The sequence below is a fragment of the Dipteris shenzhenensis genome, chromosome 22 (genome assembly GCF_047967505.1).
Source record: "Dipteris shenzhenensis isolate YYH24624 ecotype China chromosome 22, Dip_SZ_1.0, whole genome shotgun sequence".
In the NCBI taxonomy this organism is placed as follows: Eukaryota; Viridiplantae; Streptophyta; class Polypodiopsida; order Gleicheniales; family Dipteridaceae; genus Dipteris; species Dipteris shenzhenensis.
This window is the reverse complement of record NC_141617.1, coordinates 4,683,606-4,699,741: the sequence shown is the minus strand read 5'-3', so window position 1 is coordinate 4,699,741 and position 16,136 is coordinate 4,683,606.

The following is a 16,136-nucleotide window of genomic DNA, read 5'->3' as shown; positions in this document are numbered from 1 at the left end:
CTCCCTCGGCAACCACAGTGGTCACAAATGATAGGGTCCCTAGACTCAGAGTGATTGTGGACACCCCCGAGACGCTTCCTGAAGAGGTCCTTCTAGAGACCTTGGATGGAGGCAAACTACGTGAGAGTTGAGGTCTCTAGGCTTCCAGGCCAGTGCCTTTCATGCAGACAGATGGGACACTTAGCTCGAGACTGCATGAGAGGCCAGGGTAGGGATCCTCCTCAGCCTAAGTTGGAGCATGGGGCTCCCCCACAGCCCAAGTAGGGGAAGAGGGTTCCCCAGCATCGGACCAGGCAATCAGATCGTCAGCAGCACTCACAAACACCTTGGGTCGACGAGCCCTCTCAGGGGACTTGGACCAAGGTTGAATACAAGAAGCTCAACAAGGCAGCCTCAAGTGTCACAAGTATCGGGCTAGGGTTAGAGAGCGCGAGAGAGCCTGATCGGTGATCCCCTAGCCTCAAGAGAAGCTGGTAAAGGATGCCCCTATGGAGCAGGAGGAGGAGACCTTCTTCGATCTCCCGACTGAGCCGCAGGTGCTAGCAGAGCAGAGCACCTAGGTCCCTTCGCAATAGGAGCTTGGAGCCATCATTGAGTAGGTTCCATTGGGGCCGCTCCCCTCAGTCCCCCCTGCCACCCAACCTGTAGTCACCTGTATCCCCCCCCCCCTTCTTGCCCACCTCCCCTCCTTGCCTCCAGGACCTCCGCCCCCTTCGTTACCCGTCCCCCTTCTCTCTCTAGACCCATGCCTTCAGGCAAGGGGGTGCCAAAGTCCTCTCCCTTGCAGATAGCAAGCCTCGGGCCCCTCTTCCCAAGCGTAGCCTAGTCTGGGTGCGTTCTCCACACAGCAGAGCTTAGGCGGTCCGTTTTTGTAACTTCCAGGTCCCAAGCCTCGTCCAAGACAACCTCTACCTAGAGAGTTCTGGCGACTAGGACTGTGGAACTATCTTGAGATTCCTAATAGATACCCAATGGCTCTAGAGGTGCCTGTCCTAATTTTGCAACCCCGAGGAGGCTCTATATGAGTGTTTGGCTCACGATCGCACCCTTTCTTGGGGTTTCTCTTTGCGGCATCTAGAGAGGAGTAGTGGACTCCCACACTATTCGACCTTATGATGCAGCAGCATATGTTTGACAAGATGGAGGAGTGGCTTGGCCCCTAGGGGAGGGAGTTGTGCATTAGGAAAAAAGGGAGCTCATTTTGGGGCCTTTTACGGTTTGGAAAAATAAGCTCTCAACCAATCAATAGAGGGCCAACGTAACGTTGGAAATTCACGAAAATAAGAGAAAATAGAAAAAAGAAACAATACTTTATGTAGGTACAAGCATGCTACATTAATGTGGAGATTGGTTTTTTATTCTCACAAGATCTTTGGACAAGAAGAGAGAAACCAGTCTGACATTTTATCGGACAAGGGCCTTCCCGCTTCCACCTTCCTTTGAACTTTGAAATGTTGTGCCGCCTTTCCTTCGAAAGGTCTAGCATTCTACACCACTGCATCATTGTGTAGCAGCCTCTTCTTTTCCAAAACTGCTCCCTTGATCCTGTTTGGCGTAGAGTAAGATGTTTCTTGTCAACTGTCTGTCTGCCCACTTTCTCTTTCTTGAAACTTCAATTTGTTATCTTGTTTACATTATTTTGCTATTGTTACAGATTCAGAAGGTCTCCATGGTGAATAAAAACCATGGCCGTTCTTGTGGAAGACGCTCTGTGGATGATAATGCTATGAAGGCAGAATTATACCACACATCCTTACCCCGTCGACCTGCTTCTTCTATTTCTTCGGTAGAGAATTCAAGTACAGTCAAAACGGAAGGAACTTGGGAAAGGTTTAGTGTTTCGAAAGGAGCATGGGTGCTCATGCAACCTAGCAAAAGAAAAAGACCCCAGACAAAAAACATTTTCTTGGCATCATGGAAGGGAAGAGTACGAGATTTTAAAATCACCAGAGGGAAGATATCGGTGAAAGAAGTTTTGATTCAGCATGTGTACATGCATAAAGAACTTGTCTTGCGAGACTATCCAAATGATCTTATGCAACACAGGCCTAATTGTATATTTTTCTATTGTGGTTTTTTTCTTTACGAGGTGTATGGATTTTTAAGATGAAGCTTTCTTTCTTTGCTTATTAACATTCTTGTGTTGTTTTATTTCAGATTTATACCCTTCATCGTATGAGACATGGCAAAACATCGATTGTATTCTGGGATTTATAGATGTTCTGCATGGATCGATAGGAGAACAACAATACCAAGGTCGATGTGCAACAGAGCTAGCTCAATCGGGTATATTTTTTACTGATCATTTTTATCAGTTGCTGGACAATGCTAACACACATGGTGTGTTAAGGAAACAAGACCTTCCGGCATGGAATTCAGTGGATTGGCCTCACCCACATTTTAGTGTTACAGAGGCATATAGGGCCAAGCTTTTCAAAGAAGTACAGAAAGCTCCGAGGCCCAATATTGCCACAAGGATAATAAAAATTTCTTTATGCATGCCTCTCACAGTTTTTGTGGACTTGTTTAATACCTTTCCAGTGAAGGTTTCAAAAACAATGTTCACAGTTAAAGCAACAAGTTCGGCATGCATGCCACAATTTTTGGATAAAGGTTGGGATAAGAAGACATGTAGTTTAGTGTTTTGTGAGGTTGTCCAACCTTCTATGCAACTGAAGTACATGGTTGCATCACAAAATTTTATTTTTTCTTTCTATTATAAGCGCAGTCGAATGCTAGGCACAAAACTAGTCCCAATGGATCAAGATGAAGATTCTTTTGGTGCAGAAAATAAACTTCTTGATATTGATGTTGTTGAGAATGGTGATGTGCTAGTCAATATCTCATTAAGAGAATGTTGCTCCCTAGCTCAATTGTGCAATGACATTTTGTTTGAGACAGAAGGTTCTATTTCAAACGACTTTTTATTTATCTACAACAATAAAAAGGTACACCATCTGATTTATCCTAGTCTCATTAAGCATTGCTATTAGTTTACTTTACCCTATTGATTCATATTGCTTTTTTGCAGGTGCTCAAAAGAAGAGAGAGCTCAATAAAATGTAAAGACATTGAAAATTTGAAAATTGAGATAACACAGACTCCATAAACAAAGGTTTTGTATTCAATCAAGTAAAATTTTGTACAGAAGTGTTTAGTTGTACATGTAGAACATATTCCTGACAACCATTTTCTATTTATGTACAGCTCTGCTCTACATGGTCCAAGCTCTCCCTATCATCATTTTTTAAAGAATCTGTTTTCTGCTGCTCCATCCTGTCTTGTATAGTATGTTGGTGCTGCTCCATTGTCTCCTCTATTGCCCTAGGTGCATCTGTTTGCTGCTGCTCCATCTTCTCCTCAACAACATTAGCAGCAGGTCCTTGCTCCTGTGGCTTCTCCTCATCAGCACTAGGTCCTTGTTCCTGTGGCACCACATCAGCTTCATCTGTGGCATCAAGGTGTATGACACCTTCTCGTACTTTAGAGCTCTCACCCAACTCGACAGTAGCTGGTACAATAAGTTTAGGGGAGGCATAGCTCAAAAACTTCCAAATTGTATGAGCTCTGAAATTATATACATAGTTTGAGCTGAAGCTATCTTCTTTCATCTGCAATGGCATATGATGATTTAGAACACTTTGTATCACTATCAATTATCTTCAAGCTAAATGAAAATTATTTTTTCTTACAAGGTCTGACTGTTCTTTCTCAAAATAGCTTGAAAGTAGATATTTGGCACTGATCAACACTCTCCATCCGCAGCTACTTGAATCATCTTGTTGTGGTGTTTGTACAGTTGGAAAGATATGTTAGAAACTGTTAACATCTGGGTAACATCATCTGAACAAAATAAAATTATTCAATAAGTTCAAAGGCATAGCATGAAATAGACATCAGTAGAGGGAATGACTTTTTACCTCTAGATTTATTGGCTCTATTGAATCCAAAAGAGAGACATTAGGAGGACAGTGATCCAATGCATCTAGAAGCCTTCTAATACAACTACAATACATATAATTTAGTTAGTATGATATCAAAATAATGAATTCTTAAGTTCAAAAAGCACACACACCACTTACAATTTCAGCTCTCTGTGTGTGTTTTTAAGAGAGTTGAATATAAAGCATTGCTTCTGCTAGATGTCAATAGAAACAAAACTCCAGTGGTCACTGCATAAGGAAAAAAGCATTAGGAAATCAAAGGCTACAAGAGTTCTCAATCTTAAAGAAGAATCTTAAAAGAAGCAGTCACCCACATACCTGTTATGGTATGGAAGTAGCAAAACGTCGATAACTTCAAAATTGCAGTGTCTGAACCAGTATACCGATGGGAGTTTCCTTTGCATCTCTTAACTTAGAAGAAATGGCAGGATCAATAATATGGACTGTATGCTGTACAGAGGGGTGAAGCCAGCTTCTCATCATGCTACATAGGACCAAAAAATAATTAGGGTAGGGTATAAAGGAGGTACAAGGAGGATTGTTTTGCAAAAAATGTAAAATAATAGACACTTACTAGAGCATTGCAAGAATGATAGTATCTAAGCAATACTCATTCTTATGAGCCAATGCTGCCAAGCATGGTTTTGTCAAGTCAAAATCATTCACTGAAAATTCATCCTCAATATGGACAACTATATTAGGGCCCAGCTCCTACAACCCTCTATGTATTTGCAGCTCCCTCTTTCCAATCTCCACATCTAAAACAGATTTTGTTTCTTTTATTTGCTGCTTCAGTGACTCCTCATAAGCAGCCTTCCCTCTGGTGTTCTTTGAGTGGGTTACTTCAACAACCTTAACCTCATCTACCTTCACTTTCCTTGTAGGTGGAATTAATAATATGTCTCTCATCTTTATGTCCTGCCATTCCACACGATGAACAAGCTTGTCATACCTCCATCTCACTCTGGATAAAGTGTTGAAGTCTTTGGCCATCACAGTCACCCTGTGAGCATGGGCTGCTACCAGCATTGCATCTTCAAAATATTTTTCCAAGAAATCCTCTGCCATTTCCTATAAGGAAAGAATGGCAGTCCTGTTCCACATGAACCCAAGGTGCCAACTATCACATATTTCTTTCACCAGTGTTTGAAAAGGTGCCTTGAGGATTGCAAAGCCTATAGCTTTCTGTTGCTTCCTGATCTCCCTTAGCACACCTGCACCATGATTCAATCTCTTGGCCTTTTGCTGGAGCAAGCTCATTGGCTTACTCTTCCTGCCATGTGCAGCTCTTCCCTTTGGAGGCACACTAAATTTCTTGGTACCTGCCCCAACTGCTGTTGCTGCAAGCCCTGGCCCTTTGCCAACTTTCCTTGCAGTAGACTTGGTTCTTGCCATCACTCCGACACACTGCATACAAAGCAATGGAAAGAGATTACAGCCATGGAGAACATGGTATGACACAAAAAGGCAATCACAGGGGTGGATGAAGCAACATTGAAAATTTTGCAATAAAACGCGATATGGAGAGTTTGAAATTCCTAACAGGTCCAAATCGCATTTTCCTGCAAATACCTTAAGTGACATGCTGGTGCATTCCTACAATGATTTCTCTATCTTTACAACTAAATACAATATGAATGGAGTTTATGCAAGAAGAGTACAGCCATGGATAACTATGGAAGTCACAAAACCAGAATGACAGGGGTGGATGAAGCAACATTTCAATATTTGCAACAAAACGCGATTTCGGGTGTTTGAAATTCCTAAGGCCTTCTCCTCGCATTTCCTGCAAATTCATGAGGCAGCATGCTGGAATATGCATTCAGTAATTTGAAGGTGTTTGCATGTCCATGCAGGATGGATTGAGTCTATGAAAGGCAAGAAGTGTGCACAGCTTGAAGGAAGAACCCATAAGTACAGTTTTACCCTCACATGCAATTATCACACTTGAAGATCTGCATTCCTACAGTGATTTCTCTGTCTTTACAACTAAATAAAATATGGACTGAGTCTATGCATTTCCATGCAGGATGGATTGTTTCTATAGTAGGCAAGAAGATTGCAGAGACTGAGGGAAGAACCCATTAATACTGACCTGAAATCTATCTGTGGGTGTGCTGTGCTGCTGATGAGTACCCTGTGCTGGGGATGAACCTGTGCTGCTGCTCAGGATGCTGATGCTACAGAGTAGGGGGTAGGGAGGCAAGAGAGCTGAGACTGGAGGGCAAGAGGGCTGAGACAGTATAGATTAGACAGGAGGGAAAATATAAGTGCAAAATACAAATAAGGCAGCTACTAAATCCCACACGTGTGGAATGTAGTCGTTTTTCACACGTGTGGATGGGACCCAGATCTCTTGGAGTTTGAAACTTGGCACATGTGAAAGGTACACTTTATGCCTTGGAACTTGTGCCATTCATGATTTCATAATCAATTCCACAACCACTCTTCCCTCCCCTGCCTCCCAATCTTTCATCCCTGCCAGGACCCTCACATCTTCCTTTTCCTTCTCTCTCTGATCCTTTCCTACCCAGCACACTCCATCCAGACTGCAACCTGCCTGAAGACTACTACCACTGCCAGATCTCTAGGTTACCTAGAGTGCAGAGTTCAAGCTAGTGAAAGAGCAGGAGATTCACCAGTGCAACTCCAACAGCATCGAAAAGGAAAAAAAAAGGTCAGAATTCTAGATTGTTTTCAATGTTTCTTGACATATATTTCTTCCATCCATTGGATTTTTGATGTCCAAATGTCTTCACTCAGCTCCACCCTTCTTGTTACATATTCAATTGATACTATCCAAGAATGTGGTAAATCACCCAGGAATTTGATTGGAGATGGATATGAATAGAACCTAGAAATTTGCAACAAAATGCGAGGAGAGTGCTTTATACATCTCTAGGTAGCCCATATCGCATTTTGCTGCAAATTCCTGTTGTTGACACATTCCTCATGAAAACCTTCACTCAGCTCAAGCCTTTCTCTTGCATATCAACTCATACTGTCCAGGAATCAATGAGATGAACCTAGTGTTTGATTTGACATGCATATCAACGAAACTGGAGAATTTGCAACAAAATGCAAGGAGAGTGCTTTATATTTTCCAAATGGTCCCACATCGCGTTTTTCTGCAAATTCCTGTGTCTCTTTTGGTTCTCACTTCTACGTCATTGTTTTGCCATCTTTGGCCCTGTGGAATTCTTCCTTGATGATGAGAAATGTTTTTGCTTTAGAACAGTTGACTCCCAGGATTGCATCAGGCGACACAATCCAAGAAGAAGAACACGTGGAGATAGCTGAAGAAAAGGATACCCCTCCCAGACAAGCAATAGAGGCAAGCATTGATAAACAGACAGTCGACATCAAGCCAATAAGGAAGAAAAAGACTCCTATCAAGATCAAAAAGAGAGTTCCGATCGGCAGGCCCTGGGAGAAATAGGATTTAGTCATCAAATATAGCACAAACATTATATTGAAGTTGAACTGATTTGTACAAAGTCTTTGATGTCTGGTATGATCTTGTATAAATGAACAATAAGTTGAAGATGAAATGATTTGTACATTTAGATAGAGTGGTGTCATTAAATATTAAACAAACAATATATTGAAATTGTGAACAAATTGTATTACGTTTATATCACATGTTTCACAAAAGAAATACTGTTGATGGAGTCTCAAATCATATAGGCATAACACCAAGAGTCACTTGCTCTACAAAAAAAAATTCTATTGATTGAGTTTGAAAACATGTGGACATAACACCAATAAGTTAAAAATGAGTCCTATTCATGTTTACTTGTCCATTTATAGTTTCTAAATATCTTCGATTCCCTCCATTGTCTATGTCTCTTTGCTGCCATTGAATTGTCTAGAGTTTGTCTTCGTCTTTGCTTTTGGGCTAGAAGAAAAGCAAGCTTGATTTTGGAGCTAGCAACTTTTCTTTTAGCATACAACCTCTGTAGTATGCCTCGGTAAAACCATTGGAAGACTTCTTTTAGACTATTTGCCTTTTGACTCCCTCCATAGTGTTGTGTGTGTTTGAAAAATGCATTACGTGCCATGTAGTGAGACTTCTCCATGCCTTGGGTAGACCAAATTGCTAGGCATCCATACTTTTTGACAAAATACGGAAGGTGGTTGTAGATGATATGTTGTAAGACAAAAGAATGCATAGTAAGTGATAAAAAAAAGAGGATCACACTTAAGTAAAAGAAGAAGACAGAACCTTACCATGTAGTGAGTTATATTGCAGGCCATCCACGCGTCTTTCATTGACTTCCCAAAGTGTTTAATTGCCTCCTCAAAGTTCTTGTAATCACTCTTTGTCCATGTTACTTTGTCACAAAACATGAAGAGTTGATCAAGAGACCTCCACACCTCTGCCTTCACATTTCGTGCTTCCCCATCTGCCTCATGATCTTTCATAGCATTATGGACTTGCTTCCACAAACTATAATTAATCTTTGAAACTGTTCTACCTTGCCTTACTTGCTTACTGTGTTTGGGTCGAGACAAGAATCTTCTTGCCTTAACACCACCAATAGAGGGCTTAATTGGTACCTCCTTGCCATTGGTAGACTTTTTAAAATCCTTTGTGATTTGAACATCTCCTCCATGCAAACCTATATCGGATAACACTTTTTCCAATGCTTGAAGAGCATCCTTTCTATTTTTTTCAGGACGGAGATTCCAAGCAAATCCAATATACAAAAATACCAATTTCTCAATAATTCGACATAGACCATGCAATGTGCAGATGTGAACATTATATAGTGGAATGTCCAGAATGGCCTTGAAGTCAGGGTCAACTTTATCTCTATTAGGTGCTCTCTTCCACCATTTGGAATCCATTACTTGAGCTGACTCTTTGCAGTAAAGACAAGGAGACTTTGAGTTGCCTCCTTTACTAACGTTATACATGCACTTAAGTGTTTTAAGATCCCCGGCCATGTGTCACTCTACTTGAAAATCACCTTTTCCTGCAACATGGAGATTCTCACCTTGCACTTGTCTTTTGATTATTCTTGGTATTTCCGTGTTGTGAAACACCCAATCTAGTGTTTCATGGTCTTCTGTCTTCACCTGCCAGATTTCTTCTTTCTTGCTCTTGTCAACTCTTTTTTACTCTTTGAATGCTCCTCAATTTCATTCTGCAACTGCTGCTCCAATTTTGCACGAATGGCTATCTCCTGCATCTTGGCCCCCTTTTCTTGTAGGTACACAATTTTATACGTTTCCACAAATGCAGACTGCGCTGAAATATAACCAAGAAGTCCATTTTGTCCATCGCTGGCAAACCTCAGTAATGTGGTGGGATTGACAAATGGAGGTGTAGATTTTTTTACTTAACATTTTGGATATATGCTTCCATCGCACCATAAGTCAATATGTTGAAGCCCTTCTCTTCTCATATTTTTCCACTGTTGAGCATTCAGCACCGTATCCTTTCGTCTTTTTTGTGCTAGAGCATATTGTTCTTCTAAGTCGATGTGAAGATGGTGTAATCGCTTCTTCTGAGATAGTGACTCACTAGTATCGGCCATTTTTTGTGCTTTTGAGGTTGCGAAGTTTGCTTGTCAATCTCATAGTCGTTTTGTAACATGAATCGTGGAAGTGTGGCGGTATCCATGTAAATATTTTGAAAACTTGCAATCACCAAGTTTAGTCTTCTACAGAGATCACTGTCTTCGTATTTTGGAGGAGGGATTCATCACACCACTGGGGTACGCTAAGCTTCACATGCCTCACTCACTACGGATCTCCATTGGACAGTTTCGGGTATCATCACACCGCCTCCGCATAGAGAGGGGCAGAGCAGAGGGGATCCCTAAGGAGCATCGCATATGCACATTGTGCGACTGTCAGGAGGTTTCAGGAGGTTGAGTCGGAGGAGTATTTTATTTTCAGGTGCCTAGTGTACTACGAGATCCGAGGTCGCTACCATTGTCTCTTCAGAGATGGCTTCGGGCTCCTTTCCAGATTCCTCGCCTACCCAGATCAAAGATGCCTCGTGGCCTTCATTCACAGGGGGGTCCTTTATGAAAGGCCTGCACACGTCGGCAAAAGAGATGCGGAATCTTTGGTAAACAAAAAAAATTTTAAGGAGATATTTAATGCAAAATCATGTTAGTCAGACAAAAGATTATCTTATTCCTTTCTGAATTGACAGTTCTGTAGTCCTTTCTGATAGTTCTGAGCCACGTTTCCATATTTTACTATTTTTGAGATCTTTTAGAAGAGAAATAAATAAAAAAATAGTGAATTTCTTACAGGGCCCCAAAATGAGCTCCCTTTTTCCCTGATGGGTCCCATGGTCACACCGCCACTTTTCAGCTTGGCTTCTTAGCTGGCCATCCAGAGCTGGGTGTTGTAGTCTGTGTGCTTTGCCTAGGACCCAAGGTTCAACTGAAGTAGGCCATGTATTGAATTCTATAGCTTTGTGCAGATAGTTGATTCGTCATTTCTGAGGTAGTGGGCCACCAAGGTAGGCATCTAGCCAGTTATGCCCTTGGTGCGACACCATATTGACATATATTACTCCCCATCTAAACCCACAGCAAAGTCCTAGAGGTCTTAGGTTTTAGTACAAGCTCCCACTCATAGGCGCGCTCTGTTCTCCACTCCCCCCACCTCCCCATGAGTTGGACCATGGTGAGTTGGAATGTGCATGGGCTCCATGACCACGCACGTTAGCAGAGCCGTAGCATTTGTTACTTCGATCGGAGTTGTAGAGGGCAGTGATTGGGTGGATAGTGGACTTCCTCTTGATTCAAGAGCATATGTTTTCAGCCTCATCAATGTTTGACATAGACGGCACCTCCTTCCAGGGAGAGGCCCTGAGGTATGGTCCCCCATGGTTGGCAGGAGTGGGGAGGGGTCTGCATTTTGATGTCCCAGTCCGTTGGAGTGGATGTGTATGATTAGGGATAGCTCATCCCATGCAGAGCAATATGGATGGGTTTAAGGGTTTGGGACTCTAGGATTGGGGTTCTCAATGTGTATGCCCCAGTTTGTAGGCAGCAGCGATCTGTATTCTGAAGGTGGTTGACGGAGTCCCTCCCAAATGTGGACTCTTGGATTGTTGGAGGGGACTTCAATAATCTTGAGTTTGAGGAGGACAAGCATGGGGGTGCTTCTTATTCCGGGATGTTGGCTTCGGAAAGAAGCACTTGAGAGCAGTTCATTTTCTTGATCTAAGGTCGGGACCCCTGGAGGGAGCCAGAGTTTTCTAGGTCTCCTGGCAGTCTCAGTTTCTCTTTTGGGCAACAGCAGTAGGATGGTCTACTTGAGAGACTAGACAGATTCTATGTTAGAGATTTAGAAGTGGAGCCACCGGTAGTCTAGTAGGGACTACCCTCTCATACCACTCCCCTATCATTCTTCACCTAGAACAACCCCATCATGGCCTACTGCAAAGAGGGGTCCACATTCTAGATGCTTTGCTCCTGGAGGAGGTACAGCAGAGTATGACAGCTATTTGGTAGTAGCGTGAGTCCCCCCCCTCAAGGCGGGTGGGCCATGTGGGCACCTGGCAATTCAATGGAGTAGTGAGGAGCTTCGCACCCATGCTATGCACCGCCGTCATTATCTTCATGAGAGAGAGAGGGTTTGTGGTGGGACTTGGCCTCCATTAAATGTCTTCAGGAGTAGGATTCAAAGTCGTCGTGGTTAGCAGACCGGTATGAGTGCGTTCACTTGGAGCTTCAGGATACTGAGGTGAGATGGGCTAAGTACTCCTACCACTCCTCAAGATCTCGCTGGATATAGCAGGGTGACAAGATGACTAGTCAGTTCTTTCAAGCCACTGATCACCCTAGATTAGCTGGCGTACAGTTGTAGAGATTCAGAGACTCTAGTGGGTAGATGCACTCGGATTCGCAGGAGATCTTGGAGTTGACCTCGAATTTCTATTGGCGCTTGTTCTAGGCCGAGGAGGGGTCCCCACAGGTTTTGACAGGTTTGGATGCACATTCCGGAGGCAGTCTCCTAGAGTGTGAGCAGCTAGTTAGATGCACGTTTTTCGAATGCGAAGCTTTGGGAGGCCCTTCAGGCTCTTCCATCCCAAAAGTGCCCCGGGGAGGATGGGCTGTCCTCGGCTTTCTTTAGGTGCTTCTGGGAGTGCATTCATACCCCCCTCCGCTTGGCTTTTTAGATCTTTGACTCGAGCTCTCTTCCTTTGACCCTGAGTCATGGCTGGATATGCCTGATCTCAAAGGGGGGGGATCGCTCGATCCTGAGACAGTGGAGACCGATCACTCTCCTTGACACTGCGTACAAGATCTTGGCCAAGGTCTTGAGCTTGCAACTTCGCCCTCACCTAGTGGACATCATCCATGACACATAGATAGGTTTTGTCTAGGATCGTAGCATCCTGGACATCATCTTTACTTTCTGGGAGGCACTGGATTGGGGAGTCTCAGCCTCTCGCGATTTTGCTTTTGGATTTTCGAAAGGCCTATGATAGAGTGGAGTGGTCTTTCTTAGAGGGCACCATGTAGAGGTTTTGCTTTTCGGATTGCTGGATCAAGGGTGTCTTAGCCCTTTATGCAGGTAATTCGAGCCAGATACTTATTGGTGGCTACATGAGGGAGGCCTTTTTGCTTTCCCACTCGGTTCGGTAGGGATGCCCCCTTGCCCCTTTCTTATTCCTCTTTATAGTCGAGGTCCTAGGGTATTTTTGAGGTCTCACTTGGTGGGACGCACAGGGATGAGGCTCTTGATATGGCAGGAGGAGGAGCTTTTGGACTCAGAGTTTGCAGATGACACAATCCTTTTTACGTAACACCTGTGCTAGGGTAGCTTGGCAGACAACAATTCTGCCCCAGGCCTTGGGAGGATTGGGCATTATTGATTCGGAGATGTAGAGTAGAGCCTTGATGGGCAAGTTGGTAGTGAGGGGCCTCACTCCAGGTACAGAGCCCTAGAAGCTTCTTCTGCATCACAATCTCCTTCAGAATACCCCCCACATGGGTGGTCAATGGCAGCAATCAAACAAATGGCTCTTCTCGGAGGCCTCGCTTATAAGGAAGGGCTCTCCCTTGATGTGGAGTCTATTTAGAGTTTGGCAGCGATTGCAGGGGGTCTTATCTGGGCTAGAGTCCTTAGTTTTCTTAGGAGTTTGCATGACAGCCTCTAATCTGGCACCTGGAGGTCCGGGATTAGCAGGATGGTCGCATGCTGGGACAGAGGTTACACATTGGTTGGGCACAGTGGCCTAGCTCAATCTTTCAGGACGTAGGCGAGACTCCCACCTGACACAGAGGTATGATTAGAGACCCTCTCACATCTTCGGAGCACAAGCTCGAGGATGGCAAAGATTGAGGCAGCTATCCCAGAGTCTTGGTGGATGGGCCTTTAGAGTTTCACACTAGCATAGTGGTTGGGCTAGTTCTTAGGGACAGGGGTACCTCTTCGGATTCAGTTATGCCCCCTCCCTCCCATTCTCAAGCCCGGTTCTACAATGTGGGTCCAAATAGACTCTTGCAGTCTCTAACAGATGGAGATCCAGAGATGGATGGAGCCTTGGATCGGTTAGGGTGGTAGAGGGTCAGAGTAGTGGGCCGTTTGGGCAAGGAGTGGTCAATCGACCCCTCTTGGATCTCAGATGATGCAGCTCGTTGGTGCTTATGGTTATGGGAGGGTCGTTCCCTCAGTGAGGTACAGTGGGATCTAGGCGAGTGGTTCTAGCTGTCTAGAGTAGGCCACTCATCGAAGAGAGTGGAGGAGGTGACCTTCTCTTATACTACACGCATAGGATGCTGCTTGAAGTTGGAGGCGATAGCGTGGACTTCGTCAAGAGAGAGGCATTGGGCAATGCAGTAGGTACCTCGAGAGGTGAGATCCAGGTTCTACACACACCTTTGGTCCAGTCTCTGATCGCGATCTCCGATCGCGAAAGATCTTAGTCTCCGATTGCAGAAGATCTTCTACTTTTTTTGGATGATAGCGCATGGAGGTCTTCCTATTGGCCCTTGGTTGGAGCAAATGCGGGTGGATGGCAGCTGCCATAGATGCACGATTGGGACTTTGGAGATGATCCCTACCTTTGGAGATGCCCAACTGCACAGAGGATATGGTGAGGAGTGCTTTGAATCGTGGTGAGGTTCATAGCATGCAAAGGGACTTCACGTGGGGCATGGCTACTTGGTTGTCAGAGGGTGGCCATGCATTTTCCGTTGACATGATCTCTCCACCATACATCATACATCATTGAGTTTCATGAGGCGACCCCTCCTACTAGTCATCGACCTCTTCCTTCATCGGAGGACAGCGTGTGGGAGACAGTAGCCAACATTACGGCATGGAACATTTGGGTTGCTCGTTGCAGTTGGATTATGGGCCAACACCATTTTCCACTGTTTGCCACCTTGGTAGCCATCTGGCAAGACATCATCTTCATGCTTCATGCCATTTGGGAGCAAGGCTCTCCAAGTTCTCGAACTACCGTTGCACGAAGGGAATGTTTTTGCAAGGCTTGGCCTGCACGTGTTTTCTACAACATCATCGCGAGAGGGATTAGATGGTTGTATAGTTCGCCACCCTGGTTGTTAGCCCCTATTACAGAGAATCCCTAGGCAGTGAGCTAGGATCTCTGGTAGTAGGAGTGTCTTTCCAATAGCCAATATTTAATTTTTTGTTGATTTTCATGGTTGGCATCTTAATGGTATTTGCCAACTTGTATGATCGTTTTTTACAAGCATCAATATAAGTTCTTTTCTTTGGGGAAAAAAAGAAAAAAAAAGAAACACGTATAACTCTAAGTGAACGAGAATCCTCATAATTAGATATGAAAATCAAGAGAGTTAGCTCTATATATAACAAAAGATATATTTAAATAAATAAATAAATAAATAAATATAAATATAAATATACACACACACACGCACACACACTCATAAGAACAATCCCAATGTCAAACTTGGTCTAAATATAACAAATTCAAATAAATTGACTATGAATAAGGCCCATGTGGAGAGAGAGAGAGAGAGAGAGAGAGAGAGAGAGAGAGAGATCTACATAGAGAAAAGCCAAAGAATTGAATTAGCAATATTATTAAAAGCACATTAAGGACAACAAAGAAGATAACTTATATACACATGTATAAATATCCACAAATAAACACACATATTAGTAAGTATATATGGAAACATATTCGAGTGTGTATATATAAATATAAATATAAATATGAAAAAATAAATAAATTAAAAAAAAATATATATATATATAGAGAGAGAGAGAGAGAGTGGGGGGGAGGGGGGGAGAGAGAGAGAGAGATGCCAATGATGTTTCTAATAATCTTGCTTTTATTCTCATCTTTTTTAATATCATGAAGCACTATGCTTGGATACACCCCAATTTCTAGTAGGGTAAAATGTGCTTGAGAGTGATCCCATTCTATCCCATAATCTTTTTTCAATAATCAAAACATTGATTGCAGATGACAATGTTGATGCTAATTTTGGTTGCATAGAATCAGTATTGTAGGCGGTCACTAACTTTACTACCAACCATAATAGTGATGAATTTTTTCTTCATATAGCACTAGGAATTGATGTTTGTATTATCAATTTTGTATCAATGCAAATGTTGATACAAGTACTGGTGTTTCCATAGTTAGGAGGAAAATCATTTCTTTAAAAAGTTCCATGAAAATTTGTGTCAAAATCTGACCAATATCTCCTAGTGGAGTAGGGGTTTAAAGAAGTCTAGCACCATCATTGCTCCATAATTAAATAGTGTCATCTAATTTTCTAATACCTTTATAATATTTGTAAATTTAATTTTTAGTCTTTTTTTAGTAGTACATTATTCTTTGACTAAAGACACTTGTAAATTGTATATCATTGTCCTTTCTTATTCCTATGGCATTGCATTATAAAGAAAAATGATAGAGTTTGGGACTTACACTTAGCATGTATAATCACATAAGCACATTTTTTCACTACTACACACGGATCCTATTGCGACGTTTAAGTACCGACATTTAGCGCACGCGAGGCATTAATCGTCGATATTAGAAGCGTGCCTCGTGAAGCGTCACTATATAGCGAGTTTAGGTAAACGTTGCTATATAGCGATGATTTCTAAAGTCGCTATATAGCGATGTTTATCAGAATTATAAGTGTCGTTATATAGCGACATTGAGATACTTTTTTATAGCGACGTTTTACGGAGAGCTTTTTTTCTCATATC